At 47.8% G+C, this 20281-nt stretch overlaps 7 non-coding genes across 7 annotated transcripts; all 7 read left to right on the top strand.

The window, feature by feature from the left end:
• The first annotated feature begins 936 nt into the window (after positions 1 to 936).
• On the top strand, positions 937 to 1127 carry LOC142292977 (U2 spliceosomal RNA). Its single transcript, XR_012750990.1, has one exon. It is a non-coding gene; the product is annotated as a U2 spliceosomal RNA (small nuclear RNA).
• A 1608-nt stretch (positions 1128 to 2735) lies between these two features.
• On the top strand, positions 2736 to 2920 carry LOC142293285 (U2 spliceosomal RNA). The gene has a single exon (XR_012751257.1). It is a non-coding gene; the product is annotated as a U2 spliceosomal RNA (small nuclear RNA).
• A 9230-nt stretch (positions 2921 to 12150) lies between these two features.
• LOC142293098 (U2 spliceosomal RNA) lies at positions 12151 to 12341 on the top strand. The gene has a single exon (XR_012751107.1). It is a non-coding gene; the product is annotated as a U2 spliceosomal RNA (small nuclear RNA).
• A 1403-nt stretch (positions 12342 to 13744) lies between these two features.
• On the top strand, positions 13745 to 13935 carry LOC142293082 (U2 spliceosomal RNA). Its single transcript, XR_012751092.1, has one exon. It is a non-coding gene; the product is annotated as a U2 spliceosomal RNA (small nuclear RNA).
• Positions 13936 to 15338: 1403 nt separating this feature from the next.
• On the top strand, positions 15339 to 15529 carry LOC142292976 (U2 spliceosomal RNA). The gene has a single exon (XR_012750989.1). It is a non-coding gene; the product is annotated as a U2 spliceosomal RNA (small nuclear RNA).
• Positions 15530 to 16932: 1403 nt separating this feature from the next.
• On the top strand, positions 16933 to 17123 carry LOC142292975 (U2 spliceosomal RNA). The gene has a single exon (XR_012750988.1). It is a non-coding gene; the product is annotated as a U2 spliceosomal RNA (small nuclear RNA).
• A 2205-nt stretch (positions 17124 to 19328) lies between these two features.
• LOC142293159 (U2 spliceosomal RNA) lies at positions 19329 to 19521 on the top strand. Its single transcript, XR_012751152.1, has one exon. It is a non-coding gene; the product is annotated as a U2 spliceosomal RNA (small nuclear RNA).
• The last annotated feature ends 760 nt before the right edge of the window (positions 19522 to 20281 follow it).

Genomic DNA, 20281 nt, shown 5'->3' with positions numbered 1-20281 from the left:
CTCCTGGAGGAAGAGTTTGCTTGCTCTTGGACATTCTAAAAGAGAGGTCATGAGAGACATTTAGCTTCTGAGCACAATTGGGGACAGTCATGGGTGATGAATGATTTGCAACCTGCTGTGAAGCCTGATACCGCAATATAAGGAACGTCAAATACTAAGAATGGGCGGCATACGAAAGAATTAGTACTTTCATTAAGTATACTTAAACGGCTAATTGGGAATAGACAAACTGTAAAAAGCCCTCTGAGAAAGCCCCTCTCTAACCTTTGTTAGTAAGCTTTTCTGTAGTCTGCCTGTTGATGTATTTTCCGTTTGAACAGTGCACAACATGAAGAGACGGAACACTGGCGGCTTGTCACAATGCCCCCCGCTGACATCACAATAGCGCTGCTGCCTAGAAAGCTAGCTGCGCAGCAGAAGTTTCTCTTTGGGTGGGAGGTGGGCTAGTGGAAGGAGGGGGCAAGCTTTTTTTTTTTTTTTTTTTTCCCGGGTGGTAGGGGGATGATAGGAGAAGGGATGCGGGTGGTGAGAAAGGTACGGAGGGCAGGGTTTGGGGGCTGGGAAGGAAAGGGAAAAGATTAGGGTTTGGGGATGATGAAAGGGCTTTCTACGGGTAAGGATGGCAAAGGGTGGCAGTGACGGGAAGTCAGGCGACCTGTCCTGTCCGTCTTTATGTATCATGAATTGGAAAGACTGCAAGGGGGAGGGGAGTTGCTTGCGCCCAAAAGGAGGAGTTATTCAGATTCATTGCAGTGGGCGGCGGCTGCAAAACGCACCATTCTTCTTGTTTTTGCTCTGCAAAGCAGCCTTTTCAAGGGTTGGCTTGGGTGACAAAATGTCTTCTGTAGGTGTGGGTTTGTCTCCCCTCACTCTCTCTCCCTAAGATGTGTCCGGCATAGGCCAGGGTGCCACTCGAGGCCCAAACCAATTCTGGTTATCGCTTCTCGGCCTTTTGGCTAAGATCAAGTGTAGTATCTGTTCTTATCAGTTTAATATCTGATACGTCCCCTATCTGGGGACCATATATTAAATGGATTTTTAGAACAGGGAGATGGAAAAAGAGCTTGCTCTGTCCACTCCACGCATTGACCTGGTATTGCAGTACCTCCAGGACCGGTGCACCCCTTCTTAACCCAGTTTCCAAAAGCAGAACTCAATTCACCTGATTCATATTAGCCCGATTTAATGAATTGGAAGAAAGCATACGTCTTCATATGCACCTCAATTTGGCCCATTCACTTTTCACACTTCCTCCTTTTGTTTTTTATCTTTCACACTTTTTACTTTCTTTATTCATCCAAATAGCAAACTCATCACCACTCAACCTGACCAACTCAGCTATGTCCCGTGCTGCAGTATCTTGTCCTCTGTCTTATCTAGATCATTTGCAATTGAATGGAATAGATCCCTTTTGGACAAAGTGGATTCACCTGCTGCTGCAGTGACCACAGGTGTGATAAGATCTAGAATTGGCATCTGGTGCGATCTCTCCGCTTCCACTCCAAATAAAGTTACCTGTTTATTCCTATCATGCATTGGTTTTTGGTGTTTTCTTTGAGCAATGATGATGGCTTCAGTGATCTGTTGGCTCCCCCTCCTGGAGGAAGAGTTTGCTTGCTCTTGGACATTCTAAAAGAGAGGTCATGAGAGACATTTAGCTTCTGAGCACAATTGGGGACAGTCATGGGTGATGAATGATTTGCAACCTGCTGTGAAGCCTGATACCGCAATATAAGGAACGTCAAATACTAAGAATGGGCGGCCTATGAAAGAATTAGTACTTTCATTAAGTATACTTAAACGGCTAATTGGGAATAGACAAACTGTAAAAAGCCCTCTGAGAAAGCCCCTCTCTAACCTTTGTTAGTAAGCTTTTCTGTAGTCTGCCTGTTGATGTATTTTCCGTTTGAACAGTGCACAACATGAAGAGACGGAACACTGGCGGCTTGTCACAATGCCCCCCGCTGACATCACAATAGCGCTGCTGCCTAGAAAGCTAGCTGCGCAGCAGAAGTTTCTCTTTGGGTGGGAGGTGGGCTAGTGGAAGGAGGGGGCAAGCTTTTTTTTTTTTTTTTTTTTCCCGGGTGGTAGGGGGATGATAGGAGAAGGGATGCGGGTGGTGAGAAGGGTACAGAGGGCAGGGTTTGGGGGCTGGGAAGGAAAGGGAAAAGATTAGGGTTTGGGGATGATGAAAGGGCTTTCTACGGGTAAGGATGGCAAAGGGTGGCAGTGACGGGAAGTCAGGCGACCTGTCCTGTCCGTCTTTATGTATCATGAATTGGAAAGACTGCAAGGGGGAGGGGAGTTGCTTGCGCCCAAAAGGAGGAGTTATTCAGATTCATTGCAGTGGGCGGCGGCTGCAAAACGCACCATTCTTCTTGTTTTTGCTCTGCAAAGCAGCCTTTTCAAGGGTTGGCTTGGGTGACAAAATGTCTTCTGTAGGTGTGGGTTTGTCTCCCCTCACTCTCTCTCCCTAAGATGTGTCCGGCATAGGCCAGGGTGCCACTCGAGGCCCAAACCAATTCTGGTTATCGCTTCTCGGCCTTTTGGCTAAGATCAAGTGTAGTCCCTTCATTGGGTTTGCCTTGGTCTTGGCTGGGAGGGGCCCGGGCTTGCACAACCGCCGGCCTCGGGGATTGTTGCGCCTTTTGGTGCTTACGTCCCCTTATGGCTGGTGGTTCCTGGGCTCGGGAGGCGATCACCTGCGGCACTGCGCTTTTGTGTGGTGGCCGATGACCGTTTTCTGAAATTTGCGGATGAAATCTCATCTGTTCTTATCAGTTTAATATCTGATACGTCCCCTATCTGGGGACCATATATTAAATGGATTTTTAGAACAGGGAGATGGAAAAAGAGCTTGCTCTGTCCACTCCACGCATTGACCTGGTATTGCAGTACCTCCAGGACCGGTGCACCCCTTCTTAACCCAGTTTCCAAAAGCAGAACTCAATTCACCTGATTCATATTAGCCCGATTTAATGAATTGGAAGAAAGCATACGTCTTAATATGCACCTCAATTTGGCCCATTCACTTTTCACACTTCCTCCTTTTGTTTTTTATCTTTCACACTTTTTACTTTCTTTATTCATCCAAATAGCAAACTCATCACCACTCAACCTGACCAACTCGGCTATGTCCCGTGCTGCAGTATCTTGTCCTCTGTCTTATCTAGATCATTTGCAATTGAATGGAATAGATCCCTTTTGGACAAAGTGGATTCACCTGCTGCTGCAGTGACCACAGGTGTGATAAGATCTAGAATTGGCATCTGGTGCGATCTCTCCGCTTCCACTCCAAATAAAGTTACCTGTTTATTCCTATCATGCATTGGTTTTTGGTGTTTTCTTTGAGCAATGATGATGGCTTCAGTGATCTGTTGGCTCCCCCTCCTGGAGGAAGAGTTTGCTTGCTCTTGGACATTCTAAAAGAGAGGTCATGAGAGACATTTAGCTTCTGAGCACAATTGGGGACAGTCATGGGTGATGAATGATTTGCAACCTGCTGTGAAGCCTGATACCGCAATATAAGGAACGTCAAATACTAAGAATGGGCGGCCTACGAAAGAATTAGTACTTTCATTAAGTATACTTAAACGGCTAATTGGGAATAGACAAACTGTAAAAAGCCCTCTGAGAAAGCCCCTCTCTAACCTTTGTTAGTAAGCTTTTCTGTAGTCTGCCTGTTGATGTATTTTCCGTTTGAACAGTGCACAACATGAAGAGACGGAACACTGGCGGCTTGTCACAATGCCCCCCGCTGACATCACAATAGCGCTGCTGCCTAGAAAGCTAGCTGCGCAGCAGAAGTTTCTCTTTGGGTGGGAGGTGGGCTAGTGGAAGGAGGGGGCAAGCTTTTTTTTTTTTTTTTTTTCCCGGGTGGTAGGGGGATGATAGGAGAAGGGATGCGGGTGGTGAGAAGGGTACAGAGGGCAGGGTTTGGGGGCTGGGAAGGAAAGGGAAAAGATTAGGGTTTGGGGATGATGAAAGGGCTTTCTACGGGTAAGGATGGCAAAGGGTGGCAGTGACGGGAAGTCAGGCGACCTGTCCTGTCCGTCTTTATGTATCATGAATTGGAAAGACTGCAAGGGGGAGGGGAGTTGCTTGTGTGTCGCCAGGGGTTAAGGGGATACCCAGAACCGGGCCAAGGGGTCGCTTCTGGAAAGGGGATCACGGTGTCGTGACCCGGTCTGTGCTCCCTGGTTCCACAATAAAAAGGGGGGTTATGTTCGTGACGCCACCCGTGGAATGTGATCAGAGATGACCACCGCTGCTGCAGAACCTCCGGGGTGATGGAAGGCAGCTTGAGATGGGACGGCTCCCCACGGGTAGAGCCTTTTCCCCGGGGCAGTGTGTTAGTTTATGGGGGGGAGTGCAGGACACGAGCACAATAAACAGGCAGACTCACGGTTTTGCAGTTTCTTTGTCTTTTACTGATGATGGTATTCAGCAGAGTACTGTCCACGGAGTCTGTGAGGGGTTCAGGGATTCTCCCACCCAGCCGGGCCGTTTTGGCTTCCTTGCCTGCACTGTGTCTGTGGCCCTGCTTCTGTGTGAACTATGCAGCCGGCTCTGCTTTGCTCTGCTCCTAGGTACCGACCTGACAGGCAACTCGAGTCCTTCCTTGTATGTTCCTGAACTCTGCGTTTGTTGCTTGTGTCTGTGGTACAGGTGAAAGATCTGGAATCTTCACTTATCTGGTGGTAACTGTGCAGTATGTAACCTGCAGTCTCGGATCCAGCATCCGTTCTGTGTGCTCCACTGGGGATGAGCTCTGCAATGCTCTGTCTCCCAGGAATGTTCCTTTGTGTAGTCTGTCTCCTTTCCTCAGACCCTCAGCTAGGCCTGGAATTGGTCAGTGGATCCTGAGGTGAGCTAAAGCCAGCTTCCAACCTGCAGATCCTGTCTCCTCAGTGCTCTGCACTGAACTTCCAAACCGAAACTACTCCTGACCATTTCCTCCCTCCACCAGAATATACAGGGAAGCAGCTTGGTCTCCCCCTTCTGGCCAGGAGGTCTTGGTGTTGTGTGTGGGGAGTTAACCCTTTCTGTTGTTACTGTGGCAACCCTGGGGTGCCACATTCCCCCTTAGTGAAGAACAGTACTCCGGGACTGTGAAACAAACAAGTTATCACAACAATTATATATATACAGAGTCTCAAAAGGAAAAAAATACAAAAACCTTAAAGCTCAAAAAGAGTCCAAAATGCTCAAAAATATATAAGTGTTCATACAGTATAGTCTCTGTAGGTACTGAGCTTTTGGTCTTAACGTTGCAATTAAATAAACATTTCAATCAACCAAACACTTCTTAAAGGTGTCTCTACTCTGGTCATAAGTGCAGTAGGCCTCACGGCCCTCGGGCCACCAACATGTGATCAAGTTGTAACTCTCCGTGCTGCCACCTTACACCACTCTTCTCTCACCTTTTCTGTACACTAAACTGTTACGGTTTTTCATATAAACATTATAACATATGTACATTTTATATGCAATTCCACATTAGTCTTTATATCTTGCTGGTATCTGACCCTGAGTACTACGCTGTGACCTGCCTGCTGCTGGTGTACTGGGTGTACTTAGCATAATGGTGTGAGTGGAAGTGTACCTATTTGGTGTTTCTAGTACTTGTGAGGATGGGGGGCTGACTGTAGGACTGGCAAGCTCACTGGGACCAGGAATCGGTTCTTCCTCTACGGTTTCAACTTCCAGTTCTTCATGTATTGGGACTTCTTGTGGTATGGATTCTGATGTTGGTTCTGCCACTTGAGGGAAGGCGATCATTGGGACTACTACTGCTCCATGGTAATTTGGCCATGTTTTTGGGAAATCTCCTAAGACTGTATGGAATACATCTTCTTCCTTCTTGACAGGTTGTACCTGTATGGGTAAGGTGACTTCTGGTGTCTTCAGGGTTTCAGGACACGGTTTGAGTTGATCTCTTGACACGACAGCTGATGTCCTTCCTTCATCCTTACTGATGAGACACACTTTGGGATTATCCATACTGGATGGTAAGACTGTATATGGGGTGGTTTCCCACTGATTATCCAATTTGTTTGTGCGCCGTTTCCTCTTGAGAACTTGGTCACCAGGTTGCAATGGGGTTGCTAGAGCATGCTGGTTGAAGGTTCTCTCCTGTCTTCCCCTAGCTTGTTGGAGACTTTTCTCTACGCACTCTTGTACTTGGCGATACTGCTGCTGACGTAGGGTATCCCAATTGGATTCTTGAATTTCTGCATCTGGCTTCAGAATTCCCATATCTAAATCAATTGGCAGTTTACCGGGCCTTGCACGCATGAGGTAAGCGGGGGTGCAGTTTGTAGAACTCACCGGGACATGATTGTACAAGTCCACCAAGTCTGGCAATTTCTCTGGCCATTGATTTCTTTCTGACTCTGGTAAGGTCTTCAACAGGTCAATCACAATATGGTTCATCTTCTCACATAAGCCATTTGTTTGGGGATGGTATGCTGTTGTGCGGATCTTTTTACAGCCATACATGTTGCAGAATTCTTGGAAGATCTGTGATTCGAAAGCTGGACCTTGATCTGCAAGGACTTGTTCTGGGTAACCATGGGGTCTGCAAAAGTACGTCTGGAATGCTTTAGCTGCTGTTCTAGCTGTAAGGTCTTTCACGGGTACCACCACTAAGAAGCGTGAGTAATGGTCCACGATGGTTAAGGCATAGACATAGCCGGACCGGCTTGGTGACAACTTGACGTGGTCTAATGCGACTAGCTCGAGTGGTTGCTTGGTTACTATGGGCTGGAGTGGGGCTCTCTGGTTCTGTTGATCCTTTCTTCTGAGGTTGCACGGTCCGCATTTTCTACACCAATCTTCAATTGATTTTCTCATGCCAACCCAGTAGAATCTTTCTCTTAAGAGCACTTCCAACTTTTTCCAACCAAAATGACCAGCACCGTCGTGGTAAGCTTCCAGAACCATCTTGACGTCTCTCTTGGGCACGATGATCTGCCAGACCAACTCATGTGTTTTTGGATTGGTGTGCCTTCTACAGAGCTTCCCTTGGTACAGGAACAATTTACCTCTCTCCTTCCAGAGATGTTGCGTCTCAGCTGGGGCATTCTGATTAGGGTAAGCACCTTGTTGTGTAAGCAGTTCTTTCACTAGCTTCACAGCTGGATCACTGTCTTGTGTGTCAGCCCATCCGTGGTGTGCTAATGGGTTGAGAGTTGCCTGCTGTTGTTTTTGGTAGACACTTGGTTGATACTGTCCCACCTTAGGACGGTGAAAGGCCGGCAGCTCAATTTCTTCCAGTCCCTCCGGTTCCTCTTCCACGTTCCCCGAGTGTGGCATCCGGGATAAGGCATCTGCATTCCCGTTCTTGTGGCCTGCCCTGTACTTGATGACAAAGTTGTAGTTTGACAGTCGGGCTATCCATCGCTGTTCCAGTGCACCTAGTTTTGCAGAGTCCAGGTGGGTCAACGGATTGTTGTCAGTAAAGATGGTAAATTCTGCAGCTGCCAGGTAGTGTTTGAAACGCTCTGTTACAGCCCAAACTACTGCCAGTAGTTCTAACTTGAAGGAGCTGTAATTCTCTGGGTTTCTTTCTGTAGGCCGGAGCTTCCTGCTTGCAAAGGCAATAACTTTCTCTTTGCCTTCCTGCTTTTGAGACAATACTGCTCCCAGTCCTACGTTGCTGGCATCCGTGTACAAAATGAAGGGTTGATGGTAATCTGGATATGCCAGGATCTCTTCTCCTGTCAGTGCCCACTTCAACTTCTTAAAGGACTCTTCTCTCTCATCACTCCACTGGAAAGGAGGATTTCGGGCTGCAGACTTCTTTGACTGTCCTACCAGGATGTCTTGTAGGGGAGCTGCTAGCTTCGTGAACCCTTTTATAAATCTTCTATAGTAGCCCACCAGTCCCAGGAATTGCCTCACCTCTTTCACGCTGGTGGGTCTTGGCCAATCTCTTATCACAGTAACTTTTTCAGGATCTGGTGCTACCCCTTCTGAGCTCACGACATGTCCCAGGTACTGTACCCTTGGCTTTAGAAGGTGACACTTGGATGGCTTGATTTTCATGCCGTATCCGGATAAGGCTTCAAACACTTCTGCCAGGTCTTGTAGATGCTGTTCATAGGTCTTGGAGTAGACTATGACGTCATCCAGGTACAGGAGGACAGTTTCAAAGTTCTTATGTCCTAGGCAGCACTCCATCATTCGCTGGAAGGTACCAGGTGCGTTGCAGAGTCCAAACGGCATACAATTGAACTCACAGAGGCCCATCGGCGTGGTGAATGCTGTCTTCTCCTTGTCAGCCTCTGCCACAGGAACTTGCCAATACCCACTAGTCAGATCTAGGGTGGAAAAGTAAGTAGCGGATTTTAATGCAGCCAATGACTCTTCTATCCTAGGTAATGGGTATGCATCCTTGTGTGTAATGCGGTTGATCCGTCTGTAGTCTACACACATCCTCATGGTCCCATCTTTTTTCTTAACTAGCACTAGTGGGGCTGCCCAGGGGCTACAACTGTCTCTTATTACCCCTGCTTCTTTCATTTCTTTGAGCATGTCTTTGGCGCATTGGTAGTGAGCTGGTGGTACTGGTCTATACCTCTCCTTTATTGGTGGATGGTTACCTGTGGGTATAGTGTGCTCTACCCCTTTGATCTGCCCAAAGTCTAATGGGTGTTTGCTGAATATTTGTTCATATTCTTTCACTACCCTGTATACTCCATGCTTTTGATGGGAGGGTGTAGAATCGGTGCCTACATGTAGCTTTTGGCACCAATCCTCCAGCTCTCCCTCTGAGCCATTGTCTTCTGCCTGACTTGACGGCTTCAAGGGCTCAACGGTGGTGATGGCGTTGTTATCAACCGTATATAGCTTAGCCATGGTAGCATACTTTGGTAGGGTGACCTCATCTTCCCCACAATTTAGAAGGCGTATTGGCACTCTCCCCCTGTGTACCTCAACTATTCCTCTGGCCGTCAATACAGTGGGCCTACTGTCTGAGTACACAGGTTCTACCAGGGCCTGATAGTCTCGCCCTCTGATGCCTATTGCGGCTCTACACCAGACCAGCATTTCAGTTTTGGGAGGAATTACAATAGGTATTGGGTCACTTACCCTTGCACTGCCAATTTCACCTCCTGACATTTCTACCTGCTGCTTCAGCATCAAGGCTTTAATTTCCTTCTGCAGGAGTCTCTGTTGCCCAGGTTTGGCAGTCTCGACGATCTGCTGCAAGACAGTAATTACCTCTGCAAAACAATTTTCAATTACATTCATTCCTAGCAGCATAGTTGGTTCACGTTCTCGTCGGTCAACATCAACAATGATAATACCCTGATTCTGCAATTCTACTCTCCCAATCTTAATGGTCATTTCTCTGAAACCAACCTGTGGTACTAATTCACCATTGCTAGCCCATATATTCAATGCAACATTAGATGGACCACTGCTAACGTCTGAATCAGCCCAGTACCTCTTATAAAGGACATGCGGAATTGATGATATTTGGGAACCAGTGTCCAGCAAGGCGTTGAGCGGAATGCCATCCAGCACGATGGGGATGACTGGACGTCCCCCCACATACTTGTCGTGCCAGGGTGAGGGACCTTGAGAGTTCATTCCTGAGGAGCGGCCCGCCTCCCCAGGGGATCCCCATTTAAAGCACATTCACGGGCAAAGTGACCTGGCTCATTGCAACGGCGGCAAATGGGCTGTCCATCCGGCTGGTAGCGGTCGCTGGGTCGTCCTCTCGTCGCTTGGTATCTCCTAGGCCTCATCCACGGGACATCCTCCTTGCTGGTCGCCAGCTCAATCTTGGGTGCAGACTTGGATCCACGCAGCTCCTGGACGATTCTAGCCATGGAAGCAACAGTGTCTGTAAGGGCTTCAAGCTTTTGATGTAGAGCCTCATTAGTGATCGGCTCCAGGTGGTTAGCAGCAGCCGCTGACATGGCCGATGTCACCGGCACTACTGGCTGCTGGGGTGCCACTGTAAGGTGTTGAACAGAGTCTATATCCTGCGGCTCCTCCACCTGCTGGAGGCGGATGGCTCTATCCTTTAGCTGGGCAAATGTTAGTCCTGGATCCTGGATCACCATCATGCTCAGTTGTCCCCGGTGGGAAGGGGATGAGAGTCCATCCAGGAATTGGTCTATCAGCAGCTTATCTGCTCCAGGGGCTAAGGCAGGTTCTGCTAATTTAAGTGCTCTGAGCGCCTCCTGCAAGTTTAAGGCAAAGTCTCTTGCGCTCTCTCTAGGTTTTTGCTTGCATCCAAAGAACCTCATTTTAGCCCGGCTGCCAGCAGTGGATTCAAAAGCTGCTTTTAGTCCAGCTATTATATGCTCTACAGTGTCCTTTGCATCGTCCGGCCAGGATGTAGCCTCCCGCTGGGCATTGCCAGTTAACTGTCCCATAAGCATACCAACACGCTGGGCTTCTGTCAGGGGGTACATGCTGTAGTAGATTTTTAGCTTTCCGATAAAGTCATTAAGTGTGTTGGGCTCACCTGAGTACTGCGGCAGCCACACTGCACCCGGGGTGTACGGCATCAGGAACGGCATGATAGGTGCCGCTGCACCGCCGGGTACAACAGCGTCTCCCTGCTGCGACATCTTTGCGCCCCCTTAGTTAATTTCACCAGTCTTCTTGACAGCAAGCCTGGGACACTTTTCTGCGTTTTCGTTCGGGTCGCAGCACCGAGCGCACCTCCTCTGCAAGCGGTGGGCGGAGTCTTAGTTTAAGCGCGATGTTTTCCCGCGCGTAGCAGGTAATGGCGTGATTAAAGATGGCGCCTGGAAAATTTTACCAATGATGTTTTTGGATTTTTCCAGGTATCTTTGCAAAGTTTAAAGTCCGTTCTTTGTTGCAACAATTCACAGTGCAAGTCTTTTATGCGATGCAATAAGTCTTTACAGGCGCACGTCACCCGGGTTGCAGCCGGGTCCAGTCCGCATCCTGTTCGTGACGCCAAAGTTGTGTCGCCAGGGGTTAAGGGGATACCCAGAACCGGGCCAAGGGGTCGCTTCTGGAAAGGGGATCACGGTGTCGTGACCCGGTCTGTGCTCCCTGGTTCCACAATAAAAAGGGGGGTTATGTTCGTGACGCCACCCGTGGAATGTGATCAGAGATGACCACCGCTGCTGCAGAACCTCCGGGGTGATGGAAGGCAGCTTGAGATGGGACGGCTCCCCACGGGTAGAGCCTTTTCCCCGGGGCAGTGTGTTAGTTTATGGGGGGGAGTGCAGGACACGAGCACAATAAACAGGCAGACTCACGGTTTTGCAGTTTCTTTGTCTTTTACTGATGATGGTATTCAGCAGAGTACTGTCCACGGAGTCTGTGAGGGGTTCAGGGATTCTCCCACCCAGCCGGGCCGTTTTGGCTTCCTTGCCTGCACTGTGTCTGTGGCCCTGCTTCTGTGTGAACTATGCAGCCGGCTCTGCTTTGCTCTGCTCCTAGGTACCGACCTGACAGGCAACTCGAGTCCTTCCTTGTATGTTCCTGAACTCTGCGTTTGTTGCTTGTGTCTGTGGTACAGGTGAAAGATCTGGAATCTTCACTTATCTGGTGGTAACTGTGCAGTATGTAACCTGCAGTCTCGGATCCAGCATCCGTTCTGTGTGCTCCACTGGGGATGAGCTCTGCAATGCTCTGTCTCCCAGGAATGTTCCTTTGTGTAGTCTGTCTCCTTTCCTCAGACCCTCAGCTAGGCCTGGAATTGGTCAGTGGATCCTGAGGTGAGCTAAAGCCAGCTTCCAACCTGCAGATCCTGTCTCCTCAGTGCTCTGCACTGAACTTCCAAACCGAAACTACTCCTGACCATTTCCTCCCTCCACCAGAATATACAGGGAAGCAGCTTGGTCTCCCCCTTCTGGCCAGGAGGTCTTGGTGTTGTGTGTGGGGAGTTAACCCTTTCTGTTGTTACTGTGGCAACCCTGGGGTGCCACACTTGCGCCCAAAAGGAGGAGTTATTCAGATTCATTGCAGTGGGCGGCGGCTGCAAAACGCACCATTCTTCTTGTTTTTGCTCTGCAAAGCAGCCTTTTCAAGGGTTGGCTTGGGTGACAAAATGTCTTCTGTAGGTGTGGGTTTGTCTCCCCTCACTCTCTCTCCCTAAGATGTGTCCGGCATAGGCCAGGGTGCCACTCGAGGCCCAAACCAATTCTGGTTATCGCTTCTCGGCCTTTTGGCTAAGATCAAGTGTAGTATCTGTTCTTATCAGTTTAATATCTGATACGTCCCCTATCTAGGGACCATATATTAAATGGATTTTTAGAACAGGGAGATGGAAAAAGAGCTTGCTCTGTCCACTCCACGCATTGACCTGGTATTGCAGTACCTCCAGGACCGGTGCACCCCTTCTTAACCCAGTTTCCAAAAGCAGAACTCAATTCACCTGATTCATATTAGCCCGATTTAATGAATTGGAAGAAAGCATACGTCTTCATATGCACCTCAATTTGGCCCATTCACTTTTCACACTTCCTCCTTTTGTTTTTTATCTTTCACACTTTTTACTTTCTTTATTCATCCAAATAGCAAACTCATCACCACTCAACCTGACCAACTCGGCTATGTCCCGTGCTGCAGTATCTTGTCCTCTGTCTTATCTAGATCATTTGCAATTGAATGGAATAGATCCCTTTTGGACAAAGTGGATTCACCTGCTGCTGCAGTGACCACAGGTGTGATAAGATCTAGAATTGGCATCTGGTGCGATCTCTCCGCTTCCACTCCAAATAAAGTTACCTGTTTATTCCTATCATGCATTGGTTTTTGGTGTTTTCTTTGAGCAATGATGATGGCTTCAGTGATCTGTTGGCTCCCCCTCCTGGAGGAAGAGTTTGCTTGCTCTTGGACATTCTAAAAGAGAGGTCATGAGAGACATTTAGCTTCTGAGCACAATTGGGGACAGTCATGGGTGATGAATGATTTGCAACCTGCTGTGAAGCCTGATACCGCAATATAAGGAACGTCAAATACTAAGAATGGGCGGCCTATGAAAGAATTAGTACTTTCATTAAGTATACTTAAACGGCTAATTGGGAATAGACAAACTGTAAAAAGCCCTCTGAGAAAGCCCCTCTCTAACCTTTGTTAGTAAGCTTTTCTGTAGTCTGCCTGTTGATGTATTTTCCGTTTGAACAGTGCACAACATGAAGAGACGGAACACTGGCGGCTTGTCACAATGCCCCCCGCTGACATCACAATAGCGCTGCTGCCTAGAAAGCTAGCTGCGCAGCAGAAGTTTCTCTTTGGGTGGGAGGTGGGCTAGTGGAAGGAGGGGGCAAGCTTTTTTTTTTTTTTTTTTTTCCCGGGTGGTAGGGGGATGATAGGAGAAGGGATGCGGGTGGTGAGAAGGGTACAGAGGGCAGGGTTTGGGGGCTGGGAAGGAAAGGGAAAAGATTAGGGTTTGGGGATGATGAAAGGGCTTTCTACGGGTAAGGATGGCAAAGGGTGGCAGTGACGGGAAGTCAGGCGACCTGTCCTGTCCGTCTTTATGTATCATGAATTGGAAAGACTGCAAGGGGGAGGGGAGTTGCTTGCGCCCAAAAGGAGGAGTTATTCAGATTCATTGCAGTGGGCGGCGGCTGCAAAACGCACCATTCTTCTTGTTTTTGCTCTGCAAAGCAGCCTTTTCAAGGGTTGGCTTGGGTGACAAAATGTCTTCTGTAGGTGTGGGTTTGTCTCCCCTCACTCTCTCTCCCTAAGATGTGTCCGGCATAGGCCAGGGTGCCACTCGAGGCCCAAACCAATTCTGGTTATCGCTTCTCAGCCTTTTGGCTAAGATCAAGTGTAGTATCTGTTCTTATCAGTTTAATATCTGATACGTCCCCTATCTGGGGACCATATATTAAATGGATTTTTAGAACAGGGAGATGGAAAAAGAGCTTGCTCTGTCCACTCCACGCATTGACCTGGTATTGCAGTACCTCCAGGACCGGTGCACCCCTTCTTAACCCAGTTTCCAAAAGCAGAACTCAATTCACCTGATTCATATTAGCCCGATTTAATGAATTGGAAGAAAGCATACGTCTTCATATGCACCTCAATTTGGCCCATTCACTTTTCACACTTCCTCCTTTTGTTTTTTATCTTTCACACTTTTTACTTTCTTTATTCATCCAAATAGCAAACTCATCACCACTCAACCTGACCAACTCGGCTATGTCCCGTGCTGCAGTATCTTGTCCTCTGTCTTATCTAGATCATTTGCAATTGAATGGAATAGATCCCTTTTGGACAAAGTGGATTCACCTGCTGCTGCAGTGACCACAGGTGTGATAAGATCTAGAATTGGCATCTGGTGCGATCTCTCCGCTTCCACTCCAAATAAAGTTACCTGTTTATTCCTATCATGCATTGGTTTTTGGTGTTTTCTTTGAGCAATGATGATGGCTTCAGTGATCTGTTGGCTCCCCCTCCTGGAGGAAGAGTTTGCTTGCTCTTGGACATTCTAAAAGAGAGGTCATGAGAGACATTTAGCTTCTGAGCACAATTGGGGACAGTCATGGGTGATGAATGATTTGCAACCTGCTGTGAAGCCTGATACCGCAATATAAGGAACGTCAAATACTAAGAATGGGCGGCCTATGAAAGAATTAGTACTTTCATTAAGTATACTTAAACGGCTAATTGGGAATAGACAAACTGTAAAAAGCCCTCTGAGAAAGCCCCTCTCTAACCTTTGTTAGTAAGCTTTTCTGTAGTCTGCCTGTTGATGTATTTTCCGTTTGAACAGTGCACAACATGAAGAGACGGAACACTGGCGGCTTGTCACAATGCCCCCCGCTGACATCACAATAGCGCTGCTGCCTAGAAAGCTAGCTGCGCAGCAGAAGTTTCTCTTTGGGTGGGAGGTGGGCTAGTGGAAGGAGGGGGCAAGCTTTTTTTTTTTTTTTTTTTTCCCGGGTGGTAGGGGGATGATAGCAGAAGGGATGCGGGTGGTGAGAAGGGTACAGAGGGCAGGGTTTGGGGGCTGGGAAGGAAAGGGAAAAGATTAGGGTTTGGGGATGATGAAAGGGCTTTCTACGGGTAAGGATGGCAAAGGGTGGCAGTGACGGGAAGTCAGGCGACCTGTCCTGTCCGTCTTTATGTATCATGAATTGGAAAGACTGCAAGGGGGAGGGGAGTTGCTTGCGCCCAAAAGGAGGAGTTATTCAGATTCATTGCAGTGGGCGGCGGCTGCAAAACGCACCATTCTTCTTGTTTTTGCTCTGCAAAGCAGCCTTTTCAAGGGTTGGCTTGGGTGACAAAATGTCTTCTGTAGGTGTGGGTTTGTCTCCCCTCACTCTCTCTCCCTAAGATGTGTCCGGCATAGGCCAGGGTGCCACTCGAGGCCCAAACCAATTCTGGTTATCGCTTCTCGGCCTTTTGGCTAAGATCAAGTGTAGTATCTGTTCTTATCAGTTTAATATCTGATACGTCCCCTATCTGGGGACCATATATTAAATGGATTTTTAGAACAGGGAGATGGAAAAAGAGCTTGCTCTGTCCACTCCACGCATTGACCTGGTATTGCAGTACCTCCAGGACCGGTGCACCCCTTCTTAACCCAGTTTCCAAAAGCAGAACTCAATTCACCTGATTCATATTAGCCCGATTTAATGAATTGGAAGAAAGCATACGTCTTCATATGCACCTCAATTTGGCCCATTCACTTTTCACACTTCCTCCTTTTGTTTTTTATCTTTCACACTTTTTACTTTCTTTATTCATCCAAATAGCAAACTCATCACCACTCAACCTGACCAACTCGGCTATGTCCCGTGCTGCAGTATCTTGTCCTCTGTCTTATCTAGATCATTTGCAATTGAATGGAATAGATCCCTTTTGGACAAAGTGGATTCACCTGCTGCTGCAGTGACCACAGGTGTGATAAGATCTAGAATTGGCATCTGGTGCGATCTCTCCGCTTCCACTCCAAATAAAGTTACCTGTTTATTCCTATCATGCATTGGTTTTTGGTGTTTTCTTTGAGCAATGATGATGGCTTCAGTGATCTGTTGGCTCCCCCTCCTGGAGGAAGAGTTTGCTTGCTCTTGGACATTCTAAAAGAGAGGTCATGAGAGACATTTAGCTTCTGAGCACAATTGGGGACAGTCATGGGTGATGAATGATTTGCAACCTGCTGTGAAGCCTGATACCGCAATATAAGGAACGTCAAATACTAAGAATGGGCGGCCTATGAAAGAATTAGTACTTTCATTAAGTATACTTAAACGGCTAATTGGGAATAGACAAACTGTAAAAAGCCCTCTGAGAAAGCCCCTCTCTAACCTTTGTTAGTAAGCTTTTCTGTAGTCTGCCTGTTGATGTATTTTCCGTTTGAACAGTGCACAACATGAAGAGACGGAACACTGGCGGCTTGTCACAATGCCCCCCGCTGACATCACAATAGCGCTGCTGCCTAGAAAGCTAGCTGCGCAGCAGAAGTTTCTCTTTGGGTGGGAGGTGGGCTAGTGGAAGGAGGGGGCAAGCTTTTTTTTTTTTTTTTTTTTCCCGGGTGGTAGGGGGATGATAGGAGAAGGGATGCGGGTGGTGAGAAGGGTACAGAGGGCAGGGTTTGGGGGCTGGGAAGGAAAGGGAAAAGATTAGGGTTTGGGGATGATGAAAGGGCTTTCTACGGGTAAGGATGGCAAAGGGTGGCAGTGACGGGAAGTCAGGCGACCTGTCCTGTCCGTCTTTATGTATCATGAATTGGAAAGACTGCAAGGGGGAGGGGAGTTGCTTGCGCCCAAAAGGAGGAGTTATTCAGATTCATTGCAGTGGGCGGCGGCTGCAAAACGCACCATTCTTCTTGTTTTTGCTCTGCAAAGCAGCCTTTTCAAGGGTTGGCTTGGGTGACAAAATGTCTTCTGTAGGTGTGGGTTTGTCTCCCCTCACTCTCTCTCCCTAAGATGTGTCCGGCATAGGCCAGGGTGCCACTCGAGGCCCAAACCAATTCTGGTTATCGCTTCTCGGCCTTTTGGCTAAGATCAAGTGTAGTATCTGTTCTTATCAGTTTAATATCTGATACGTCCCCTATCTGGGGACCATATATTAAATGGATTTTTAGAACAGGGAGATGGAAAAAGAGCTTGCTCTGTCCACTCCACGCATTGACCTGGTATTGCAGTACCTCCAGGACCGGTGCACCCCTTCTTAACCCAGTTTCCAAAAGCAGAACTCAATTCACCTGATTCATATTAGCCCGATTTAATGAATTGGAAGAAAGCATACGTCTTCATATGCACCTCAATTTGGCCCATTCACTTTTCACACTTCCTCCTTTTGTTTTTTATCTTTCACACTTTTTACTTTCTTTATTCATCCAAATAGCAAACTCATCACCACTCAACCTGACCAACTCGGCTATGTCCCGTGCTGCAGTATCTTGTCCTCTGTCTTATCTAGATCATTTGCAATTGAATGGAATAGATCCCTTTTGGACAAAGTGGATTCACCTGCTGCTGCAGTGACCACAGGTGTGATAAGATCTAGAATTGGCATCTGGTGCGATCTCTCCGCTTCCACTCCAAATAAAGTTACCTGTTTATTCCTATCATGCATTGGTTTTTGGTGTTTTCTTTGAGCAATGATGATGGCTTCAGTGATCTGTTGGCTCCCCCTCCTGGAGGAAGAGTTTGCTTGCTCTTGGACATTCTAAAAGAGAGGTCATGAGAGACATTTAGCTTCTGAGCACAATTGGGGACAGTCATGGGTGATGAATGATTTGCAACCTGCTGTGAAGCCTGATACCGCAATATAAGGAACGTCAAATACTAAGAATGGGCGGCCTATGAAAGAATTAGTACTTTCATTAAGTATACTTAAACGGCTAATTGGGAATAGACAAACTGTAAAAAGCCCTCTGAGAAAGCCCCTCTCTAACCTTTGTTAGTAAGCTTTTCTGTAGTCTGCCTGTTGATGTATTTTCCGTTTGAACAGTGCACAACATGAAGAGACGGAACACTGGCGGCTTGTCACAATGCCCCCCGCTGACATCACAATAGCGCTGCTGCCTAGAAAGCTAGCTGCGCAGCAGAAGTTTCTCTTTGGGTGGGAGGTGGGCTAGTGGAAGGAGGGGGCAAGCTTTTTTTTTTTTTTTTTTTTCCCGGGTGGTAGGGGGATGATAGGAGAAGGGATGCGGGTGGTGAGAAGGGTACAGAGGGCAGGGTTTGGGGGCTGGGAAGGAAAGGGAAAAGATTAGGGTTTGGGGATGATGAAAGGGCTTTCTACAGGTAAGGATGGCAAAGGGTGGCAGTGACGGGAAGTCAGGCGACCTGTCCTGTCCGTCTTTATGTATCATGAATTGGAAAGACTGCAAGGGGGAGGGGAGTTGCTTGCGCCCAAAAGGAGGAGTTATTCAGATTCATTGCAGTGGGCGGCGGCTGCAAAACGCACCATTCTTCTTGTTTTTGCTCTGCAAAGCAGCCTTTTCAAGGGTTGGCTTGGGTGACAAAATGTCTTCTGTAGGTGTGGGTTTGTCTCCCCTCACTCTCTCTCCCTAAGATGTGTCCGGCATAGGCCAGGGTGCCACTCGAGGCCCAAACCAATTCTGGTCATCGCTTCTCGGCCTTTTGGCTAAGATCAAGTGTAGTGTTGTTCGAAGAGGTGGTTTAAGCTCCAGGCCACCTTAGTACAATGATACAATGCACACTGGAAGGTTGCGCTTGCTAGTACTCTGGGTGGATAGTATATTCATCAAGAGGAAAACATGGCCCTACCAGGATCGAGGCTATTAGACTGAGTAAGGGTGGGGGGCTATGGTACAACGTGCCCCAGGACTGACGACCCTGGAGTGAGTCTGAGCTTGCTGGCTTGGGACCCCGGCAAGCCTTGGGCTCTGTAGCACACCGTACCTTGCCTTTTCATACTTTTTGAGCATATTACCCTATCCTGGCCTTCTGGCTAGGAAGGGAAATTTTTATAATCCCGGTCGGAGGTCTGGTCAGCTTTGGGCTGAGAAACTAACACCCGGTTGGAGGTCCGGGTCAGCTTTGGCTGAGAAACCAACACCTGGTTGGAGGTCTGGGTCAGCTTCGGCTGAGAAACCAACACCCGGTTGGAGGTCCGGTTAGCCTTGGGCTGAGAAACCAACACCGGTTGACGGTCCGGGCAGTTTCGGCTGCGAAACCAACAACTAGTAGCTCTCTACTCCACTTGGGTAAGATGCCTGGGTGGACGCTGGGAGCAACAACAAGGCTCAACCAGGCTTCGGCTTGGGGGAGCACCGAAGATCCCTGACCCTTGCTGTGGCCTTCTGGCTCGGAGGGACGGGGTTGATTTTTGGGGACCCTCTCCTCACGGTGGGGTCCACACGAATCCTAGCCTTTGCACTGTTTTTGGTGTGACTTCGGTCATGCATTTTTTGTGGTGCTTTGGAAAGCTTCATTAAATCAAAAATCTGTTCTTATCAGTTTAATATCTGATACGTCCCCTATCTGGGGACCATATATTAAATGGATTTTTAGAACAGGGAGATGGAAAAAGAGCTTGCTCTGTCCACTCCACGCATTGACCTGGTATTGCAGTACCTCCAGGACCGGTGCACCCCTTCTTAACCCAGTTTCCAAAAGCAGAACTCAATTCACCTGATTCATATTAGCCCGATTTAATGAATTGGAAGAAAGCATACGTCTTCATATGCACCTCAATTTGGCCCATTCACTTTTCACACTTCCTCCTTTTGTTTTTTATCTTTCACACTTTTTACTTTCTTTATTCATCCAAATAGCAAACTCATCACCACTCAACCTGACCAACTCGGCTATGTCCCGTGCTGCAGTATCTTGTCCTCTGTCTTATCTAGATCATTTGCAATTGAATGGAATAGATCCCTTTTGGACAAAGTGGATTCACCTGCTGCTGCAGTGACCACAGGTGTGATAAGATCTAGAATTGGCATCTGGTGCGATCTCTCCGCTTCCACTCCAAATAAAGTTACCTGTTTATTCCTATCATGCATTGGTTTTTGGTGTTTTCTTTGAGCAATGATGATGGCTTCAGTGATCTGTTGGCTCCCCCTCCTGGAGGAAGAGTTTGCTTGCTCTTGGACATTCTAAAAGAGAGGTCATGAGAGACATTTAGCTTCTGAGCACAATTGGGGACAGTCATGGGTGATGAATGATTTGCAACCTGCTGTGAAGCCTGATACCGCAATATAAGGAACGTCAAATACTAAGAATGGGCGGCCTATGAAAGAATTAGTACTTTCATTAAGTATACTTAAACGGCTAATTGGGAATAGACAAACTGTAAAAAGCCCTCTGAGAAAGCCCCTCTCTAACCTTTGTTAGTAAGCTTTTCTGTAGTCTGC

The sequence above is a fragment of the Anomaloglossus baeobatrachus genome, chromosome 2 (genome assembly GCF_048569485.1).
Source record: "Anomaloglossus baeobatrachus isolate aAnoBae1 chromosome 2, aAnoBae1.hap1, whole genome shotgun sequence".
Classification (NCBI taxonomy): domain Eukaryota; kingdom Metazoa; phylum Chordata; class Amphibia; order Anura; family Aromobatidae; genus Anomaloglossus; species Anomaloglossus baeobatrachus.
Note: the sequence above shows the minus strand (reverse complement) of the source record. Positions and strands in the feature narration are given on the sequence as shown.